General features: G+C 42.3%; 1 protein-coding gene across 5 annotated transcripts in view; it reads right to left on the bottom strand.

Moving 5' to 3' along the window:
* Positions 1-24,091, bottom strand: part of NCKAP5 (NCK associated protein 5) — a 1,114,793-nt gene that overhangs the window by 701,409 nt on the left and 389,293 nt on the right. The window contains exon 1 of one of the 5 annotated variants that reach the window (XM_061439584.1): positions 21,067-21,521. The exons of the other annotated variants lie outside the window; for them this stretch is intronic. The gene's annotated coding sequence lies outside the window, so the exon portion shown is untranslated. Of the gene's footprint in view, positions 1-21,066; positions 21,522-24,091 lie in introns of those variants that run through there. 5 annotated transcript variants of the gene reach the window in all.

The following is a 24,091-nucleotide window of genomic DNA, read 5'->3' as shown; positions in this document are numbered from 1 at the left end:
TATATTAGGAAAAGGTAATTGAAACTTTCAGAGTCCTATCTGGGTATCTGCAGTTGTTCTGTCAATAAAGCCATGTGTTCATTGCTTACTAATTGACCCATCACATTACTGATGAAGTGTTCAAAGCAGTTTAGGAATTCAACCCCAAAAGCTGCATGGATATTCTAGAGAAACTATTCTCTTACTGCCAGGGAAGAAAATGGACTCCATGCTGAAAGGGGAATAATAATGAACTTGACCCTGTGCAGCTGCCTTCCTATCAGCCAGTCATATGACCTCCCTTGATTTCATGACAGCCACATTTAGAAGATGGTGTAATCACAATGCTATATTGACCAAGTGGGTGAGTTTAACTGCATTGCTATTGTTTAGGACTAGCTATTTTTGAATCTACACCCAATCACACAGCGGGTATGCATGTCCCACCTCCTGCCTATGCTACTCATATAAAGCTTCTTTTTGTCCATCGGTTTCTCAAACAAAACCACTCAGGGCTCCATCAAACCAAAAGCAATCTGTGTTTTTGTGATGGAGACAGTGGACATGTGTCCTAGCCCCACGCTTCTCTACAACAGGCATTCAACAGTATATGGGACACTAATACATGAGACCATTTCAGGACTGAAGTCAAGAGCCCTGGTTTCTAGTCTAAATTCTGACACCACCTGGCCATGTGTCTTTGGACAACCCACTTGAACTTTCTAGGCCTTAGTTTTCTAAGTTATAAAATGCAGGGGCAAGACAATGTTGAATGCAGTTCAACTTTAAAATTTTCTTTTATATGGAGAAGGAAATTTCAACCCTGGAAAATTCCATGGACAAGAGGAGGCTGGCAGTGGGCTACAGTCCAAGGGGCTGCAGAGTCGGACACAACTGAGCGAGCGTGCACAGCACATGCAGCAGCATGACTGACAGGTTTACAGTGGCATCGTTTGCTCAGACCAACCAGAGCACCCACAGAACATTTGACTTGCTTCTGCTTATTCCCCTACTGGATCAACAGATCCAGTCCTGGTCCCTGGAAAACCTACTTCTTCCTTCCTCAATTCCAACCAATAAGGTAATAGTCAGAGAGAAATAATGCTCTCCCCACTACAGAGTTTTTGATGGCCATTACCCTTGTATGTTTCTATCTTACTTTCTCATTTTTATTTCCTTCCTCTGAGTCTGCCAAGGAAGATAACTCTAAATTCATTTATCCTGGACTATGGATATCCCTTTAGTCTTCCCCCAGCCCACAATCTGAATCCACTCCTGACATCTTGATATCCCCATTTAAGTAGTTGTGGAAGAAACTTGATCACCCACATGCTAATGTAGCAGTCAGACAGTCTCCAAGTGGACAGATGAAGCACATACTGCTGCTGCTGCTAAGGTGCATCAGTCGTGTCAGACTCTGTGCGACCTCATAGATGGCAGCCCACCAGGCTCCTCCGTCCCTGGGATTCTCCAGGCAACAATACTGGAGTGGGTTGCCATTTCTACCTCCAATGCATGAAAGTAAAAAGTGAAAGGGAAAGTGAAGTCATGTCCGACTCTGCGACGCTATGGACTGTAGCCCACAACGTAGGGAGTTGGTTATAGAATGATGCCTCCTTACATCCACATTAAAAGGACCTGCTGGGTCATACCTCTTACTTCAACCCCAGAACAACTTAACCCAACATAAATGTGCCCCCCCCAACTTCTTATGACACTTCTGACCGCCATTATGCCCCATTATGCCCTGACCCTTCTGGTTCTAATTGAGATGTGACACAATCTTTCCATGTCCCCAGAACTCTCTCTGATTAGTCAGATAGTGTTCCCCATCACGATTAAGCTGTCCACAGCCTAGTCCCTGAAACCTCGGAGAATGTTACCTTACATGGCAAAAGGGATGTTGAAGGTATGACCAAGTCAGGGGTCTTGAGATGGGGACAGGGGATGATCCTGGGTCACCCAAGTGGATCCAATTTTATCACATGGATCTCTGTAAGAGGGAGGCAAGGAAGATCAGTACCAGAGGAGGAGATGTGGCAATGGAAGCAGGAGTCAGAGTGACCCAATTGCTGGAAGGGTGCCATGAGCCAAGGAATGCAGGTGGTCCTTAGAAGCTAGAAAAGACAGGGAAATGGATTGTCCACAAGGGCCTCCAGAAGGAATCAGTACTGCTGACACCTTGACCTTTGAACTATTAAGTCCATTTCAGACTGCTTACCTCCAGAACTGTAAAGACCATAAATGTATGTTGCTGCAAGCCACTGAATACATGGCAAATTGTTAGAGCCAGCATTAGGAGACTAATACACTCTCCAAGACTGCTCTAGGTACCACTATCCCCAGTCTGACCAGATCCCAGCACCTTTCCTTTGTTTTCCTGCTTTTACCCAGGGCATGTTTACTGACCACCTTCTATGTGCCAGCTCTGTGCTCCATACAGAACAGCTCTGTGCTCCATACTGCTCCATACAGAACAGCATGAACACACTATCCACATGTATGAAGCCAATGATCAGACCCAAAGTCAATAACAGCAAATGACACGAAAGCTACAAAGGAGGCAAATAATGTTCTCCATGGACTGGATGTTTGTGTTATGCCCAAAATTCATAAGTTGAAGCTCTAACCTCCAATGTCAAGGTGTTTGGAGGTGGGGACTTTGGGAGGTAATGAAGGCATAAGCTTATAGCTCTCATGAATGGAATTTGCAACCTTATAAAGAAAGACACAGGAGAGGACATAGCAAGAAATTGGCAGTTTGCAAGCCAGGAAGAGATTCCTCACCAGACACTGAAATGCCAGGCATCTTGATTTTGGAATTATGAGAAATGAGCATCTGTGGTTTAAGCCACCCAGTCTGCGGTATTTGTTACAGCAACCCCAGGTAACTAAGACATTCCCATGGGAGCACATTTTGGGGGCTGACTCCATCTCTGGAGGAAGGAGGCTTAAGATAAGACCTGAAAGAAGAGGAGGCTTTATCCTGGAGATGGGAGATGAGCAGCCAGCAATGAGCTTTGCAAGCAGAGGAAAGGTTGGGGCGGGTTGTGAAAAAGGAAGCCAGAGGAGAAGGGAGACCCTATCCGATCCAACTACTATGCCATGGCAAAGACTGCTTTTTTTTTTTTTTTTTGGTTTTGCTTTTGCTTTAACTTCGATCTAAGGAGAGGGGTTTTAAACAGAGGAATTACAGGATATCTGCAAATATCAGATTCCTGAGATGAAATCAGAGCACAGACTCCAGAGCACAGGAAAACATCGGATTTTTCTTTGTGGTTTTGATGAAATGTGCAAATGTTTCCCAGGCAGAGTACCTCTTAACCCACAGCTTTGGGATAAACCTTTATCAGAAACAATCCATCTTTTGGTGAGCTGGCCACAGAGCAGTGCCCCAAGGACATGGAATAAGGAAGAAAACATGCCTAGGAGAAGAGGGGAAGCGCGCATTCAGGACAGCCCCTGCTTGGGGCAAGCTCCCAGAACTTGGACCTTGGGTGACCCCCTGGAGAGAAGCCCAGACCCCACGTGAGCAGGGCAGGTGGAGGAGGGTGGCCCACTTTTCGTTTCACTCCTAGTTGGAACCCCAGAGGGCTGAGCCTTGGCCTCCACCACAGGAATGGACATGATGTTGTCCTTGTCTGAGTTCACAACCTCACAGAAGAGATGCCACCCTTCAAGGGTGCTGAGCAACCGTGCCAGACATGCCTCCCAAAACTTTGAGGCGGTGAGGAGCATGAGGCCAACTGCCTCTGAGGCAGGCTCTGCCGTCCTGGGCATCTCAATGCCTGCTAATTCCTCAGTGGAAAAGAACCCATATCGGAAACAAATTCTCTCCAATTTACTTTTATTTGCCTTTAAAGCAAGTATCTGCTGCTAGTCACAGTCAGAGTGTATTGCACATACGCTCGGTCACTCAGGCAGGTCCAACTCTTTGAGACCCCATAGACTGTAGCTCACCAGGCTCCTCTGTCCATGGAATTTTCCAGGCAAGAATACTAGAGTGGCTTGCCATTTCCTACTCGAACCCTCATCTCTTGTGTCTCCTGCATTGGCAGGAGGATAAATATATCTGCCAGCTTGGAAGCCCACAGTCACAGCAGTGAAACAGAAAATAGACAACTGTATAGATGTTGACCCAGACCCTAAAACTGCCACTGAGCTCCCCCAAGGCCAGGCCAGGCCTTCCCAGGACAGGTCAGGCTTTGCATTAATGTGCCAGTCATTATTTTGTGACATGGCTATGGACTTACCAGGCACAGAGGTTTTAAGGGGGATAATAACACTAAATACAGCATCCAGCACATACCAATTGCCAAAAACTACATACAATCATTCATTATCGACTGCGCAAGGCACTTTAAGTATGCAACTTTAACCTAAAGCAAGTTCGCTACCCATTAGGAATTGAGAATTTTTAATGTTAAGTTTAGAAAATACAAATGAAATCAGTGCATATAAAGAAACATGCACTCATAACATTTATTTTCACAGACTTATTTCTTTTAAGAGCAATGAAACAGAGACATGATACAAATTTCTATTTCTGCCCCATGAATGTTTAACCTCATTTTGTTTATTCCACTGGTTCTCTGAAATGGAGGGCTTAGACCCTGAAATGAGGAGGAAGTCTCCTCGTGTTTGACCTTGACCATAATCCACTAAAATATTATTTTTAATTTCTCTAGGAAAAAATGATTTCACAGACCCTGAGTTCAAGAATTGGGACTCCATAACATGGGGAAGGTAGTTGCCGTGAGCTAATATCATCCATCCAGTACTTTCCAATACCTGAAGCATCACTGTTCAGTCCAATCCCCACATCTCCTGATTAAACAAACAAGAGAACAGAAGCCTGGTTTTTAGACTGGAGATATGTTTATTAGCAATGAGGAGAGAGTTCTTGGCAGGAAAGGTTACTTAGAAAAGCTATAATTTTTTTCCAGAGGCTTTCAAAAAGGAAGAAATAAATATATCTGCTCAAGTTGGTTTTGACATAACCATGCCTAGAAGTGGTTGATAAGAGACTCTCTGAACTCTCATTCTCACCCCAGAGCTCTCTTTCTGTTCACACACACAAAAGCCCAACCTCCCAATAATACCACAACTCACAGATACTCCATCACTGGCGGAAGCTGAGCCCTGCTTCAGAACCACCAGATACCATCAGATCAGAACACAAAAGATCTGTGAGCAGAGCACTGCTGCCAGGGAAGAGTCACTGTTCAATTCCAAGGTCACATTTCAGCTGTCCTGACTTGATTTAGGCAAAGAAGATGCACTAACATTTTCCTATATCCTTGTGGGAGTGAGTCCAACCTTCCCTTTTCTGGAACAGAAGTTTCTGAGGCCAGAGTCAGGCTGCCAGAGAGCAGTACCAAATGCAAATGAAGAAAGCTTCTCTTCGATGCCAGCCAAAAGGAGGGGCCAGAAGGCTTAGAAAGTTCTAGTATATAAAGTCTACAATTTTAAATTTGGGACTGATGTGAGCCTGGTAGAATCTATCCCAATGCTTAGAATAATCTTCTGAAGCAGCCATTTATAAAAGTAAGCCATGGTCCTTTCCCATCCTCCTGAGGTAGGTGGAGAATCCTGGTGGGTCTGCCAACTACGGTTTTTGTGGTATGTGTGGTGAAGACTCTGTCGGCTACCTTCTGGACAGAGGGATTCATTCACATCACCACTCCTGTTAAGGAATAACTGGTTCTGTGTTTCAAGGGAAAAGATGTCAACTTTTCCCAAGTTGCATTTCTCTGAAGTGGGCAACCATAAAAGAATCCTTGATGGGAAACCACACAAGTAACCCTCAACTTTTCCACTCATTGATGATAACACAAAGCACAATGATAATCCTCAATGCATTTGATGATATAATAAATATTTTATAAATTTTTATTAACAAAAAATTAAAAAGACATATACATCCCTATGTTCACTGCAGCACTGTTAGCAAGACATGGAAGCAACCTAAATGTCCACCAATAAATGAATGAGTAAAGAAGATGTGGTTCATATAAACAGTGAAATACTACTAAGCCATAAAAAATAACTAAACAATCCCATTTGCAGCAACATGGATGCAACTAGAGATTACTGTACTAAGTAAGTCAGAAAGAGAAAGACAAATACCATATGCTGTCCCTCATATGTGGAATCAAATATGATAAAAACGCATCTATCTATGAAACAGAAACTGACTCAGAGAGAACAGACTTGTGGTTTTAAGGGGACGCAGGGGGAGGAGGAGGGATAAAGTGGGAGTTTGGGATTAGCAGATGCAAATGAATACATATAGAATGGATAAAAAGCAAGGTCCCACCGTATGGCACAGGGAACTATATTCAACATCCTGTGATAAGGCATAATGGAAAAGAACATGAAAAATTTTATATATATATATATATATATATATATTGGGTTAGCAAAAAAGTTTGAGTTTTTCCATGTTACAGAAAGACCTGAAACAATTTTTGGCCAATCTAATCTATGTATGGGCTTCCATGGTGGCTCAGACAGTAAGGAATCCACCTGTCATGTGGGAGACTTGGGTTCAATCCCTGGGTTGGGAAGATCCCGGGGAGGAGGGCATGGCAACCCACTCCAGTATTCTTGCCTGGAGAATCCCCATGGACAGAGGAGCCTGGCGGGCTACATTCCATGGGGTTGCAAAGAGTCAGACAGGACTGAGCAACTAAGCACAATTCATGTATAACTGAATCACATATTAACACAACATTGAAAATTAACACATTTCATTGTATATCAATTTTACGTGAATAAAATTAAATTTTTAAAAAATAGAGTAAGTGTTCAGCTCTGTGCTGAAGAAAGAAGATCCCTTCAGAAATATAAGGAAAGAGGAAAAAAGAATTAACATGTTTTGAACATCTTCTGTATGCCAGGTCCTCTTCTGGGCCCTATGATTACTTAATTTAACATTCATGATAAGCCTATGAAGTCATTAAGGCAAGTATGATTCTCCTCTTTTTCATGGAATAGATAGTATATCCCCCAAATAAAGCCAATGAAGGCTGAAGAGTAGAGAAGTTAAAGGCTGGAGTTCACAAAGTGGAAAGTAGCAGAATTAGGAAACAGGGAGAGCTCAGGTCCTGTCTATCATGCCACGCTTCCCCTTAACACCCTCCACTCATTACTCTTCCCTTCTGCTCCCACCATCCCCACTCCCACTCCATTTCACCACATTTATCTCTAGAATGGAAGCAAGATGGGGAGGCAATATCTCAGTTGCAGAGCCCCTGCAATGAGACTCTATTTCTACTTTTTTTCAAGCTTCATGCCATTGCAAAGGTTATTTAAAGTCCTAGACTCAGTTTCTCTATCTGTAGAATGGGTATATAGGTCAAAACTATGTGTATTTCAGAGAGAAGAGAAAAAATATATGCAAAAGTGGTTTAAAGTTAAAAACTCAAATGTGAGGCATCATTACCACAAAACCCTACCCAGACATGTTCCACCAGCTCCTCTACCACATGAAGCTCAACATGAGAGAGAAGAGTGGACACTAACAAGTTCTTTAGAAGAGCAACCAGGTTACCCTCTATTAACTCATGGAGTGGCAGAGACAGACACAAGTCCTCTGCTCATGGACTGGAGTTGTCTTATTCATGACACCACAGCAAAAGCATGGGAAAGACACCGTTAAATGCTTTGAACAACTGGAATAACTATGACAGTTGGTCATCTCCAAAGATGACCACCCTTAGGCACAGTCCCCTCCATCACTGAAAACAGGTTGGTCCTGTGAATACCTATAACCCACAGAACATGGCAGAGTTAACAATCTGCCACTTGTAGAACTTAGCCTTAAGAAGGTCTAGAAGCTTCTAGTTTTGCCCTGAGACACCATGTAAAAAGTCCTATTGGAAAGACCAAGTGGAGGAAAACACAGCCAGCCATCTCAGCATCCCTGCTGAGCATAGCCTTCTAGCCATCCCATGGAAGCTCCAGACATGTGGGTGAGTCATCCTGGATACTACAGGCCAGTGGAGTGCCCAGAGGATGGTAGCCCCAGCCAAAAGGAGCAAAAGAACCACCCAGCCAAGCTCAATCAACACAGAACTGTAAGAGGAAGTACAATGAAAGTTCTTCTAAACCCTAAGTTCAGGAGTTGTTTATCAGGTAGTAAAGAAAACAGTAACAGTGGAGAAGGAAGAGGAGAGGGAGAGCTACCTTCATCTGAACCATCGCTATACACCTTATCTAACCTTCACTAACACAGGGTTTATGGTACCAATTCACACATGAAGTTGGGTGAGGTAAGTTATCTAAGGTCAAGAAGACATGGATTTGAAACCCAGCTCTGACCACAAAGCCCATTTTCTTAATAACTGTGTCATATTTTTCACAAAACATATGATAAAATTACTGGTCTTTGATGAATCATTGGAAAATTGGGTTAACAGAAAATGTTGCTAATTATTAGATACTTATTTTAAATAATCTAAATGGAGCCCATGTGTTATAGTGAAAATAGCTTTTCAACTAGGGGCCTGGAAACTTGAACTTGACTTCTGACTTAATCACCAGCTATATAAAAATGAACACACAATTTGACTACCAAAAGGTTCCTTTTATGAAAAATGAAAATAATGTCTTAGATTTTTGTGGTGGTTGTGGGATCAAAATGATATGCTTAATATAAAGAACTTCTGCAAGCCAAAAAGGAAAAAAAAAGTCCAATACAAATGTGAAGAATTGTTGAATTAAGTTGACATTTCTCTATTCCATAGTTATCAGAGACATTCCCAGTTTCAAACTGTTTTATTTCCTCCTTCCAAGATAAATGTTCATATAATTACTGTTTTGTTTCCAGAGCTTTGGGACACACCCCTTTTTAAAAATGGGGAATAAACTCAAAGATAACTATAATACACCACTTTTTATTAATATTTTTGGAGGCAAAGTTGTAAAAAGCAGAAACCTTTTGACTTCTAGTGAATGTCTATATTCCACATCCCTTTGGTCCACTGATTTATAGGAGTTTTGTTCCTGGGGGAGGGGGGCAGGAGCAGTAGCTTTAGGCAAAGTGCAATGAGAATACTCACAATCCTGACACGGGCAAAAAGAGGTCTCCTCCTGGTACTGGATACCAGAAAAGAAGTGTGAAAGAGATGATGGCTACAGATTCTGTCTGGCAAAAAGCAAATGTGTATATGAAGTTATCTGCTCTATTAAATGAAATCAGATATAAGAATTCTCATAAAGAGAAAGAAACTCTCTGCTCCTTGGGTGGGCAGTGGCAGCTAAGAGCATTACAATATCCTCTGAAGTCATTGCCTAGAATTCTTTTAGCAGTTTTTGTTTTGGAAACCAAATGGTGTCACTGGTAGTCTCAACAATTTATGGGACTTCTTTCATTGGAAATAAAACGTAGTACCACAATAAGATAGTACATGCCTAAAGCTTATATTGGAGAAGGCAATGACACCCAACTCCAGTACTGTTGCCCAGAAAATCCTATGGATGGAGGAGCCTGGTGGGCTGCAGTCCATGGGGTGGCTAAGAGTCAGACACAACTGAGCGACTTCACTTTCACTTTCCACTTTCATGCATTGGAGAAGGAAATGGCAACCCACTCCAGTGTTCTTGCCTGGAGAATCCCATGGACGGAGAAGCCTGGTAGGCTGCAGTCCATGGGGTCGCACAGAGTTGGACATGACTGAAGCGACTTAGCAGCAGCAGCAGCAAAGCTTATATTATAGAGTTAAAAATAAGATTTTTATTCATGAACAAATTATGTGCCAGCTCCTGAGTATGAGATGATGGGTGGTAAGGAAGATGCTTCTCTTATTAAAGATTTAAGATTATTCTTTTCCAAAGGCCTCAAAGCATATATATTTTCTAGTATGTGAACAAACAAAATATCATGGCTTCTACTGAAGAGTGGAAGGAACAATGGTAGACTAAAACTAAATAAAACAATCTGTTTATGTTTTAATGCTTAAACATAAAAATGTTTAAATAAACCAAGAATAACGTTGGAAATATAATCTGATCAGTCTGGTTTCAAATACGCAGCTTATTTTCTGAATAATGGTACTCATATCATATTATGCTAATAAAATGTGTATAATATATACATGTGTTTGCTTATATTTATGTGATATATTCTTATCTGTTCATTAAACAAAATGGAACGCTACCCACTCTTCTTAAATCTAACTGCACAGAAATAGAAGCTGTGAGTAGGCAGTGAGACTAAATCCTTCATTAAAATTAACAATCCCATTAGGAAAAGTTGTGCCCACAAAATACAACCAGTATAGATTGATTATGGTTGATTCAGCATGCCTTTGTTCTAACCTTCCTCAAATTGTTTTTTTATTATGAATATTAATAATACCTTGTTCATGTTTGCTTTTCTTTTTATCAAAAAACATTCAAGAGACTCTGAAACTTTCTCTTAAATTTGCATGTAAAAAGGCAGGTCAATATTCTCACAAGCATATTAAAATTGTGGTTTAGAGAAAGAATGACAAAGATAAAAGTCGTGAGGATATTATAACCATCTACTTAGGAAATTAATGTGGCCACACAAGCTAGTCAAGACATTTGGCCTGGATTATTATCTACAATATATGAAATGGAAGAAAAATATATCATGTAGTTGAAAAGAAACAGCAAAACTTTCTGTTGAAATCTAGCACACTAGAGGCCATTCACTGACAACTGTTTCCAGGTAGGTATCTCCTTCTAAGGTGTGCCTTCTCTATTTGTTTCCTTTATCCTCCCTTCCTTCTCTCCTACAATCACATAGCAACAGAAAGTCAGCGAATCCTAACCAACCAAACAATAGCGAGTCATAATAAGAGTTGCATCTTTGCCCTTTATAGCCGTTGTCTATGACACACTGGTGGAGAATACACAGTGCTCACCAAAGGAATGGACTGAGTCGGGGTTGGGTGGGCTCTGAGTAGCAGAAGAGCTGGGGACAATTACTAAAATAGCCACAGAAGTAGAGCACTAAAAACAAAACAGAACAAAAACAAACAAAAAAGGAAAAGACTGATTTTGCAATTATATAGTAATTTAGCCAATAGTGACAGCCAAATAAAGAAATCAGGCAACAACATAAAAGTCTATAGCCTGAAGGAGTTGATAGGCTCAAGGACACTGGTTTATTTACAGAATACAAGTTAATTTCAAAGTGAGGCACCAATGGACAGAGATCTGTCAAGTAAGAAGTATAGAGAAGACACATATAATATCATTTATATGTGGAATCGAAAAAAAAATGGTACAAATAAACTTATTTACAAAACATAAAGAGTCACATATGTAGAAAACAAACATGCTTATTGGGGTTGTGAGAGGAGGGATAAGTTGGGATAATGGGATTGACATATATACTCTATATAAAATAGATAACTAATAAGGGTCTACCGATAGGGAACTCTGCAATGACCTACACGAGAAAAGACTCTAAAAAAAGTGGATAAATGTACATGTATAAATGATTTCATTTTTCTGTACAGCAGAAACCAACATAATACTGTAAATCAACTGTACTCCAATACAATTTTTTCAAAAAAGCATAACTCAGGGTTTTCAAGGCCATGAGCAGTGCAAATAAGCAATGTAAGTGGAGAACCAAAAGGATTCAGACACTTTTTGCAATTCCAAACAATAAAAGAGAAAAACATTCAGAAGTACTGAATATTCACAACTACTTTGAATCATTTGCAAGCTTTCAAATACATGAACAGAGTTACAATAGGTATAGCAATGGAAAGAAGTAAATATAGGGAATGAAGGAGTTATCAAGCAGTTAAATGTATTTGTATTCATAAGTATGTAAGAAAACTGGGAATCTTATAACTAATTGTTCCCATGAACAATTTTAGAGAAAAAGCAGCAAAGCTTTTCATTTTATACCACTGCATGATTCTGCTGCCTATTCGGGGGGAAAAAGGTATCAAGAACATTTCTCAAAAATAGAAAATAATCACAGAAAAAGAAAAATCATTATTCTGTGTAATCTTATGCAAACAGCCAAAAGCCAGGTGCACAATTTCTTGCACACAAATTAAACAGTATATGCAGACGAGGAACAGACCTGGAGTCTGGTCCTTGGAGACCAAACAGACAAATGATGGGACTCAACTCTGTAAGCCGAAATCTCTGCCTCTCCAGGGATGAATAAACTCAAGAGACTGGCACCAAAATCGGTGTGACTTCTATACTGTGCCCACTGTCATTTCCAATAAAGCTCCCCATGTTGAGGAAAACCAACTCAAGTGCCCTTTAGCCAGATTCCCAACAGCAGGGTGTGGTGTCTTCACTCCCTCAGCAAAAACAAGCCACTTCCAATTCAGGAAGCTCTAATAGCTGTGTTGGGTCATTTATGACAATGTTATACCAGACACATGATTTGAAATAGCAGGACTGTGTTAAGTTCGTTTTACTGAGGAAGTATTTGGACTATTGGGCATCCACCCCAAAAAGGTACATGCCTGCAAAGATACCCGTTTCATCAAGTTTCATTGCTTTTGACTACCACCTGGAAGATAACAGAAGTTTAGAAAGAGAAATTGCTAGATAAGGTTCCTAATGCATAAGAATCTAAAAGTTTGGGGCCATCCCTGATTCCCTATCTTGGCAAATCTTTTCCATTTGGTCACTGAAAAAAAAAAAAAAAAGAATGGAGGTTCTTAATCACTAAAATCTCACAAAATCTCTCTCTTCTTTCCCATTCTCATAGCACTCCCCAATCCAGGCCTTCATCCTGACCTGCCGGTCTCCTCATACCCTGTGTTTCTCCCTCATATCCCACCCACTATGCATAGTCTTCAGGTTCCTGCTCCTAACATCTTCCACCCACATGACTCCAAATCATCAATGGCCTCCAACAGCATTTCCTGAAACAGGATCCCCATAAAAAATGGATTCAGCAATCAAAAATATTTTGGGAAACTCTTAAGAAATGAACAATGAAGATTAGCGTATTAAAGCCCCTGAGAACATCTGCAGCAAAGAAAATCTGTTTTTTTTTACTTTTCAACCATGGGGACTTGTTTGGACTAACACATCTACAACACCCAGCAGACCCACCATTCCAGGGAGATGTATTTCGGGTAAAGTTAGCCCAGAGGATTGAGCCCAGATGGCTTAGCACCCATGTGGCAACGCTTAATCCTGGGTCCCCACTGCTCTTCCATCTTCAGCACCCCTTCTCTTCTGGGGCTGCTTCAAGTGCCTGTCTCAGAGCCAAAGAGCAAGCCCTCTCCTGCCTAGATCTTCTCCCTCTTTTCAATCAGCTTTTAGGGTCAACTATGTTCTCCTTCACCCTCCTTCCCCGCCCCCAAACCTAGAAGCCTATCCCATCCACCTGGTCCTCATCTACCATTTCATCTTTCCACTTCTGTTACACTGATTTCCTTCACTAAACGTTTTTGTTATCTTACAGGTATATTTCCTATTCCATCTATATAATAAGCTCCTCTGGGACATCTGCATCTTAAAACTAATTTTATAACTAATGACATTTTTTTTAACAACTCACTACAAATTCATGAAATCGGGGGCAAGGTCTTGTGCAGGACAAGTGTTACACATGGTCTCTTTGAATGGAAATAAAGTGGATGTCTCCAAATATGCCATTGTAGGAAGAGGAAGAGAGAGGTCATATTGAGACAGAATGCAACTTTCAGAGTAATTAGAATTTAGCAGAGTGGGTGACGGGTGTCCACAAAGCAGCATCAGGGTTCCAACAGTTCTGGAAAATCATCACCAGTACCAAAATGTCTAAGGTGAAAACACAGACATAAGGCTGTGTACACCAAAACCTAAAATGGACTGTCCAATGAAAAAGAGGATACATTCCCTCATATGATCTGAGGCAGACATGATGATGTGCAGGAAGAACGATGACTGTCATTTTGGAGTATGTTAACCCCCAAATCATAGAATTTACTAATTCCTCACACTTTAATGTTTATGACCAACCTAGACAGCATATTAAAAAGCAGAGACATTACTTTGTCAACAAAGGTCTGTCTAGTCAAGGCTATGGTTTTTCCAGTAGTCATGTATGGATGTGAGAGTTGAACTATAAAGAAAGCTGAGCTCCGAAGAATCAATGCTTTTGAACTGTGGTGCTGGAGAAACTTCTTGAGAGTCCCTTGGACTGCAAGGAGATCCAACTAGTCCATCCTAAAGGAGATTGGTCCTGGGTGTTCATTGGAAGGACTGATGTTGAAGCTGAAACTCCAATAACTTTGGCCACCTGATGCAAAGAGCTGACTCATTTGAAAAGACCCTAATGCTGGGAAAGATTGAGGGCAGGAGGAGAAGGGGATGACAGAGGATGAGATGGTTGAATGGCATTACGGACTCAATGGACATGAGTTTGGGTCGGCTCTAGGAGTTGGTGATGGACAGGGAGGCCTGGCATGCTGCAGTTCATGGGGTCTCAAAGAGTCAGACATGACTGAGCGACTGAACTGAATTGAACACCTTAAGAAATTCCTAAGCTTCCTCAGGTCTTCCTTTCCTTCCTGCTGTCTAGTTAACAAATATTTATGAAAAGCCTACTGGACATCGAGAACTGAGCAAAAAAGACAAGTGAAAATATACCAGGAAAACCAGTGTAGATTCTGAGATAGACTAGAGTCTAGATAGAAACTTTTAGAAGAGCAAAAGCTTCTATTTTCTGAATAAATGTTTCGGTGAAATAAAAAGAAAATCAATGTGAAATAGTATATTAATGCAATAAGAATGAGATCACCTGAAATAAGTCACAAAGCAGGAAATGGGCAGAAATGTGCAATGGCAAATGTGTGCACTTGTTTCTTTTGAGAATTAATGACTTTCTGTTGAAGAATGGACACTGGTTGCAGTGACTCTTAAGCCTGACATGTTGCCTGACACATGGCAGGTATTTAATCCCAGTCTGTTGACTAAATTAATGAATAAACAAGTGAATGAAAGATGGCAGGCAAGAAAGACTTCTGGCAATGCACAGAAATTCTGTGTTTGGCTACCATTCTTTTTATGCTGGAATTTCTTTAAATTGGGCACAGCGGATGATGAGCTGCAAAGATCAACCTATGCTTTCTCAAGAGACTACCTGTCTCCTTTAAAATATCATTATGAATGATTAAAATTCATATGCCCAAATATTTAGATAGCCTATGGGATTCTCTTCATGTTACAGTGATTCAGGCAAATTTAGGATTCCTAGTATAAAAACACCACTCCAAAAATCTGAGAAGACAGTTCATTTTATACAGTCTTAATAGGAAAAAATGGAGAGTGACAGTTGAGTTTGGACATTTGTCACTTGGGAGGAGGTGGGAAGAAAAGCATTACAATATTAGAATATTAACATGTTTAGGTGAAAAGACAAGACGTGACTAAAAGGAAAAACAAAAGAGGAACCGTTTGGGAGAAGTCAACGTATCAGAATTTGCATCACATGAAATGTGTGTTGAATCTTGGATTTGACTCTGATGCCGGTAGTCAACAATCCATGCTATTTTAGAATGCCACACTTACCATTTGGCAGACATCCATGTGTGTTCATAAACTTGATATGAACTACACTACAGAAAAACTTGGTCACTTTAATGTTAAGCAATAGAATAACACATAAATTCAAAAAAATCATTGATGATAATGTGGTCCTTAGAATAAGGAAGAACATTTCAAGGGAAGTGAGTAAGATATTTTCCGTGGGGGCATGTACAACGAAAATGAACAAAGACTTGAGAAAGAGAAGAGAATGAATTCCTCAATGGCTGCTTAACAACGTCTAGTCTTTTCTTTCTCTCTTTTCTATAATGCTATGAACAGATCACAGGGGATCAAGAGATTGTTGAACCCCAATACAACCCTGGATAATGTGGTTATGAAATAAGTCACTTTCAATATTTCCAGACAACTCATTCAAACACCAGCAAAAACCACCTGAGGAACGCTTCTCTGATAAGGCTGACACTCTCCTTTGCAACCAATAGTATTTTGTTAATAATATCACTATGAAACTTAAGTTTACCTTTATCCTATCTCTATAATGGATAGAGATATGATAAAATAAATAACATCTAAAATAACATCTCTCACAGATATCATATTCTGATTTTAATAAAGGATGTGTCTGACACACACCAGGGCTTACTAAGCGACAGGTGTCTTCATTATGATGAAGTTTCTTACTATTATGCTGTAATTTTTTTTCACATCAACATATCCTCTCTCCCACCTTGAAAGCTAAGAACAAACTGTTTTTATCTCTTTGCATCCCTTGCAGCCCAGCACAGTGCCTTTCACAGGATGAACTGAATGTTAACTGAAAGTTTCTAGGTTTACCTTGGAACCCTGGAAACTAAACTGTTTGTGCTCAAAGAGAGAAACAGGTACCATCTCCCATCATACTTGCAAAAGGCATGTGCTCCTTCGGAAAGTAACTGCAATGGCCTTAAACTATAACTCTCCTATAATGGTGACTCTCTGTACGGTGCTGGGAGACAGTTCAAAGATGATATAGATGTGAAAAACCAGTCCTATTGAGTTCCAACGCAATGGAAAAACATTAAAAGGCCACATCAGAGAACATACACTAATCTTCTTGCATATTAGATGTTGTCCTAAACCCATGAATGTATACTTAGAATGTATATGTTAGAATTTATACTTAATGCTTTGTTGTTTTCTCTTTCATTAATAAGGAAACCAAGCTGAGGTTATAGAGATTAACAACTTTGCCTCAAATCACATCAGTAGTAAATGATGGTATCAGGATCTGAGTCCAAGTCTACAAGACTCCTAGGCTTAATCTCTTAACCATCTGCCAGGTAACTTGCAGTTATAGCAACACTCTGAACCCACAATCCATTTAGGAGTCACAGTCTTACCTGCAACCGTAAGTGCCATGACCTATTTTCGACATCTTTCAACTCAGCATATGATGATTCACTTCCTTCCCTTTATTTCAACCCTCCCTAGCTGTCAGAGAACCTGAGAATCTGGGTTCAGAACCAGAAACTCCCTTAATATATTTGTGTGCTAAGTTAACATCGAGTAACACGAAACAGCCATGCTCTTTGAGATGAGCAATGAATTCACAGGGACTGCTTACTTAATTCACTGCCGTCTAAGAAGTCTAAGCAGGAGGAGACATTTGAACAGAGTTACTGGGAGAATGAAGGTTGGAAGAGAGTAATATTTAGGAAGAAACAACGGTCAGAGGCAGCAGCCTTCGGCAGCAATACTATAGGACTTCACTGCAGCAAGAAAGCCTCTCAAGCACCACATTCTGTGTCCTCTAAACCGCAGCTACAGGAACCCCGAAGGGCAAAACCATCAGATATTTGAAAGGAACACGGCTAATGGACTAGATGAAATGGCAGAGCTCTGCAGAAAAAGCAAAGAGGCTTGGGCCACAGAGCCTGGTCTCTAAAAATGCTCAACAAATATTTATTGAACAAGCAAATCAATAATCAGGGTTTAGGTTAGAGAGTCATGGGGAAGCCTGACAACCCTGCAGCAGGGTGATGTTAGCCATCATCACAGTGCCCACAACTTTCCTCCACTCATGTCTCTCACATTAAACAGGAAAATCAGAGGAGGATGCCTAGGGTTGGAATCAATCATACCTCTCTGTAAACTTCACTTGAAACCTCAAGCACCCAACTAAAGCTACAGAAGTCCCCCTGTTAGAGGAGGGCCCACTAGATCCAATCAAACTTCATATATATATATATATGTTATATGTTTTTCATTGACATACAGTCAACCTAAGCATGTAAGTTCAACTCTAATCTTAATGTTTTAACATCTAAGAATTAAAAATAATACAAGGAATGCCAGAGTATCAGGGTTGAGAAAACAGATTCTCCACACACACACACACACAAAAAAACCTTAAAACCAAAATACCTACACATCAAAAGTTTTCCACAAAGCCCTTATGATACCAAACAAGAAAAAGCTTCCTTGGGTATCTCATTCTTTCCTAACAACAGACCTTACTCTGTGATTACTTTCTTGGCTTATCTGTTATCTAGTTAGTGGTACCCACAGCCAGCCTCTGGCCATAATTAGCTCCTTATGATATACCATCTTGCTTGTAAATCTTCTTTGAATAAAACTTTTCAAAATGACAAACAAGAGGCCTCACATGATGTCTGAAATGCCAACCAAATTTTCTACCAGTTGGCATTCTTGACATCGTCTTTGGAGGGAAGTCATGAGTGATATTCACAGCTGAGACATGAGAAACAGCTGCCCTCCATGTTGAAGAATAAGAAAAAAGGAACAAATCGACATGAAGACCTTCTGCACGTTTTCCCTATAAATGATAAAACAGAGAAATTTCTATTTATCCACCTGTTTCCAAATATAACCCTAGTTTTCCAAGTAGTGCGTGGAAAATAAAACCCTGATTGTCTTCATATGGCTCAGACAAGGCACAAAAACTCTTAAGTTTTATGCTCTAAATACAGAAAATTGCTTCATTTCTAAAGTAAATATATGCCAGAAACTTGCGGATATCTCAAGAATGCCTTGTAGCTAAAGAAAGTAACATCATTGCCTACTCATTTTGCTTAATTTGCTAGTCTCTCAGCAACTTTGTGCTAACACTTTCATCCTATTTTAGATCTTGGCATAAGGCAAAGGTCCAGAGCCCAGAAAGCCACCTCGAGCGGCCAGCCCTTTCAGGATGGAGCGTCTTCCCAAGATGCGTTTCTGCTAATGCCCATGTTCCATGCATTTCACTTATCTTCCTCAAGCTACATTCCAGTAACTAAGCTTCCTAAGCTCCTTCTGAATTGTTTACTCTGTGTTTTACAGCTCTGTCAGCTGTTGGGATGATCGGCGAGATTCTTTTTATTTTTGGTTAAGCGGGATTGGCGAGTCTTATTGGGCCTTTTGGTGGAATCCCTACTATTGAAAATTCCCACTGCTGGGATTAAAGGAGATAATGCCTGTGAAAGCCTTTTGTACACTGTAAAGTCCTGGTCGAACGTAGTGTGCTATTGTAATATTAACCATCATGGCAATAACCACAGTCCAGCTTTAATGGAGGCTTTAAAATGACCACAGCCATTTGGGACTCGTCTCTGCTCCATTTCCAATCCATGTCCTTGGTTGGTGTCCAACACAGGAGAGCTCACAAAAAAGCTTGGTTGGCATGAACAAATGAATGGCTTAAAACATCACATCGTTTTCCAAATTAATATCCACATGTAAAATGAAGCTAGACTATTTAGATAGTGAAAATATTCTGCCCAAAACACTAAGGTGCTCAGAAAAAAACTGTAGAACCAAAACTTACTTTGAAGAAAATTTCACTGATAATCAAAGCTGGTCCTTTGCGTTCAGTATTGGAGAAGAAGAGAAGGGGGACAGACAGGTGCAGGAATTTCTATGAGCCTGCAAAAATTTCTTTTAGTTCACAATAGCTTAGAGGAGGAGGTTGCCATCCCAGAGAAGGGAAGGGGTAATGATTTTGGATGGCTAATGTGCAAAAACACAGAGGTGGTATAGGCTGGCCCAGCACAGAGCATCCCAAGCTCAGGCTTATTTCCGGGGTTGTGTCTCCTTGGACTGCAGAGGACCAGCTCCTATGGGAGGAGGGAAGAGGCAGTGCAGTGGGAGGAGAGGAGTCTGCTAAGGAAGAGGTGCTGAGAGGAAATGAATTATTTTTGGAAAATGTTTTCCGCAGCATTTGTAGGCACAGTTCAGGTCATGATATGATCTATCTGAAGTCCACCTCTGTGTGAGGAGGTGGGGGCTGGCAGTGGAAAGGAAGACCACAGTGACCAGAAACTGTTGCCTTGTTTATCCTTCTCAACACAAGCCATCTCAACAGAATCAAGAAAGGAAACTCCAGCGAGACTGCTAGTGACTCAGGAAAGCAAATGCAGACACCAAATTTATGCCCAGGGGCTAAGGTGATTCAAACAGTCCCTTTTGACTAAGGGGTAAGGTGGGGTGGGGTGAGGTGAGGTGAGGTGGGGTGGGGTGGGGTGGGGTGGGGTGGGGTGGGGTGGGGTAGGGTGGGGTGGGGTGGGGTGGGGTAGGGTGGGGTAGGGCCTAGAGTAGCAGGAGGTCTGCAGGGCTCCAGTGGCAGGGAGGGCCCCTGCACTAGCCTGGCTGCTAAGCTCCAGAAAATATCACGTTTCTGCCCATCAATCAGCATTAAGCGGCTTTGGGGGCTGAGCTTTCAGCACAGGCAGTTGCCAGTAGCAACAGGGCACATACTAGTAGCTCCTGGTGAGCTGGGGAGACAGCAACCAGTGAGGGGCTGCCAGGGCCAGACAACCTGAGCTGGGTAGACAAGGTCAGAGACCACTGGTGATGGGCCTGGGGGTACCGGGATGGAGGCAGGCCCCAGGGGCCAGAAGTGGTCCCAGGCCGCTGGCCCCTGGGGATGGGGGGTGGGGGGGGGGGGGAGGTTGAAGGGTTTCTGGTGGCACAGCATTGCCAGTGCCAAGTACAGTAGTCTCCCGACCCCCCTGGAGGGGCCAGGCTCTGTCTGCTAGCCCAGGACACAGAATCAAGGCCAAGGAGCAGGAAGAAGCACTGGTCCTGCACTTGGATGAGTCGGAGTTCTCAAGATCAGTCCCTTCCCCGCCACCCCTCTCCCTTCAGGAGTCTCTGGAGGATGCCAACGTGGAATTGTGTCTGCACGTGTGCTTGTTTTCATTTGCGCTTCCAGCACAAAAACAAGGCCCCACAGGTGGAAAGGAGGGTGTGTGTGTGTTGTGCGAGGCTTGGACTGCGTGGGAGCGGGAAAGGGGAAGAAAGCACACATCGCGGCTCCCACCCACAGCCTGCTAGGCGGGTCCGGGTGCAGGCGCTTGGGGAAGAGAGCCGGAACCTCATGCCACCTCCGAACTTATCCCCCTGCCGTTGGGATCCGGTAAGGTGGAAAAAGAAGGGCGACAGTGAGGGAGGGCGGTAGAGGGCAGAGATGGACCGAGGAGACCACAGAGGGAGGCCCAGAAGCAAAGAGTCCACGCGGACTAGTGGAAGCAAAGGGGCCGAAGGGTCAGGCTGGAGAGCGCGGGCGGCGTGAGCGGGAGGCGCGCCCGGGAGGGGAACAGGCTGGCATCTCCTTACCTGGCCGGTGGTGGAGCATCTTGCAATGGGTCGGGGCCGGGATGGGCAGACCCTGCAATGCTGTCACTTCGGGGCCAGCAAGGCGCTGGCCGCGGAGCCCGCAGTTGATAAACTTGCCATGCCCCGGGCTCACGGAGGCAGCTGGGGCCAGACGCGCCCCGCCGCCTACCGCGGCCGGCAGCCGAGCCTCCTCCGTGCGCTCCCGGGCGCTCTTCCGCTTTGTTGTGTTGGGTTGGTCTTCCTGAGCCTGCCTCGGGGTGCTGGGTGCCCTTTCGGCAATGGGACGTTTCCCCGGCCTTCTGGGAGGCCCCTGGGATCTGCGTGCCACTTTCCTCCCGGAGACGCGCGTTAAACAGCTGCCCCGTTGCGCCTGGCGGGGCCGCGCGGTGCGCTCCTAGCAGGCGGCTCCGGCCTGTAGATTCCCGCCCCCCACCTTCTCCCCTCCCCGCCCCTCCGCGGCCCCCCCATCAGAAGCTGCTTAGAATCAGGCTGTCAAATCCAGCCCATCTGCTGCAATCATAATCAGTCTCAACCCAACGGTTCTGACAAATCTCTGCCTGGAGCCGGAGTTGGGGGAGCCGGTGGGTGCGGGGCGTGGGCGCGGAGGGGAGGAGGGGGCGAGGGGGCGAGGGGGCTACCGGGAACAGCGCGGGGAGAGCGGGGCCTGGAGGCTTCTATTGTCTGCCCCAAACAGAGGAAGTGAAAGGGGAAATGGGGATCCCAATGGGGAAATAATGGTTTCCTCTCCCAGTTTCCGATAAGAAAAATCAATCCATCCTGGTAGACATATCCATCCCCTTACCCGCATCCCAAACCTCTGCTTGCTCTCTCTGGGTGGAACGAATGCTAAGGAACTGAACAAACAGGTCCTGGAATCTTATCATCAGCCTGATCCAGAAACCGACAGGGATATTCAAAGTAAGATATTGTAATTGGGAGGTAAAAGCTAGAACTAACAGTCATTTGTCTGCAGTCAGAAGTTAGTTCCCAAGTACATTTGAGAATCAAGTTTATGGAGAGAGAACCACCCTGTAATTCGCGATGAAGCTGGGCCCAATGCCTCCTGTTGACATTTTGAAAGATAAAAGGAAAATCTGCTTCAGGCAAGAAAATGCTGGACTCAGGTTAGCCCCAGCCTGAGTTAAAAGGATTATCATATTTTCTCTCACATTTTAATGGGAATGTTCTTTTTAAAGAAATGCTATTTTATTATAAAATCATGACTTCTGAAACATATTTTTTTCCCAACTAAAATAGTTTCTTCTGCAGATGAAATAAGTTTCTTCTTCTGCTCCTGTCTATAATATACTTTGAACTATTTTAATATGCCACTGCAATATAATCACATATATTTCTACTGGTTATAGGCTTATGGGGATTATGGCAAAATTTTTTAAATGAAAATAACAGCAGTCCTAGATATACATAAATCTTAAAGTATAAAGAATACAACCAATGGGATTATGCCTGCTTTCATACATTCTTTGCAAGTGCTGAAATGTTCAGTTACCCTGAGTGACAGTGTTTGTTGGCGAAATAATTTGTTGGATAAACAGATCACCAGTTGAAAAGTTGAAGAGGAAAAACTTTAAGTCATTTATTCAGATAGATGTAAAAATCAGGTAAAAAAATAACTATACTGTGAAAACTGAATAGAGCTTTAAAATAGTGCTCAAATCATTCTTTTGCTTGATGCTATAGTTGAGAAATGCAGGCAAGTCACAGTAAGTCCCCCACTGATCCAACCAGAGACTGTGTCTTCTACTTATTTACAGCCCAGTAGTATTTACAACAGGAATATGCAGTAATGGGCACTCCGTGAATACTGATGGTTTGAAGTTTTAATTTACAGGTCACTGTAAATGTAAATAATTTACACTGTAAATAATTTACAGTGACCTGTAAATTAAAATCATATACATTACTGTGGCTGGACAGGTGACCTAAAATGAAGTTCAAGTGTTACTTTCCCTCATAAGTAAATAATATAAATAAAGGACAGCTACAGATCCAATGTTAAGATGTTTTTATAATGTCTAAAAGTTTGCAATTTTTCATTGCCAGTTTGTTTAATATTAAAAATTCTGTTAAAAGATTGATCAACATGGTACCAAGAAGTAAATATTTCCAAAAAGGTCCTCCCCACCAGAATAAAGTATCATGCTGGTGAATAATTTAAGGGACAATGTCCAGGAAATCGGTGTCCAAGTAGACAAGAGTTGAGTGGCAAGTCAGACCCTGGGCTACAGGCACCTTACTGTTATGTTCTGCTGTGTTTTTTCCTCTGCAAGTTGGTAGTTTTAATTGTATCAGGCCCATGTAAGTGAGAGGATAAATTGATGGCCCCACCTCCAATCCATCAAGTCTTTGGTTCTAAATTCAAAATATATCCTGTCTAGTTGTCTCAATTATTTACTTCTCAGTTATGTATTGAGTGCTTGCTGTGTTTCAGTGCTGGAAAATATAAATGAGTATAAATTCAGAAAAAAACATTTTGATCTTGTGGAACTTATATTCTGCAGGAGAAGACAGACATTAGAAAAAAATAAGGAAATACTACTTTTTGTTAGAAAATCATCAGTGCTAAGGACAAGAATAAAGCAGGGAGGGTTGGGTGGTATTCAAGTTTAAGCAAAATTCTCAGTGATAATCCCACTGAAAATGCCAACTGTGAGTAAGTAAATCAGATCAGATCAGATCAGATCAGTCGTTCAGTCGTGTCCAAGTCTTTGCAACCCCTTGAATCGCAGCATGCCAGGCCTCCCTGTCCATCACCAACTCCCGAAGTTCACTCAGACTCACGTCCATCGAGTCAGTGATGCCATCCAGCCATCTCATCCTCTGTCATCCCCTTCTCCTCTTGCCCCCAATCCCTCCAAGCATCAGAGTCTTTTCCAATGAGTCAACTCTTCACATGAGGTGGCCAGAGTACTGGAGTTTCAGCTTTAGCATCATTCCTTCCGAAGAAATCCCAGGGCTGATCTCCTTCAGAATGGACTGGTTGGATCTCCTTGCAGTCCAAGGG

This window comes from Bos javanicus, chromosome 2, assembly GCF_032452875.1.
Source record: "Bos javanicus breed banteng chromosome 2, ARS-OSU_banteng_1.0, whole genome shotgun sequence".
NCBI lineage: Eukaryota > Metazoa > Chordata > Mammalia > Artiodactyla > Bovidae > Bos > Bos javanicus.
Note: the sequence above shows the minus strand (reverse complement) of the source record. Positions and strands in the feature narration are given on the sequence as shown.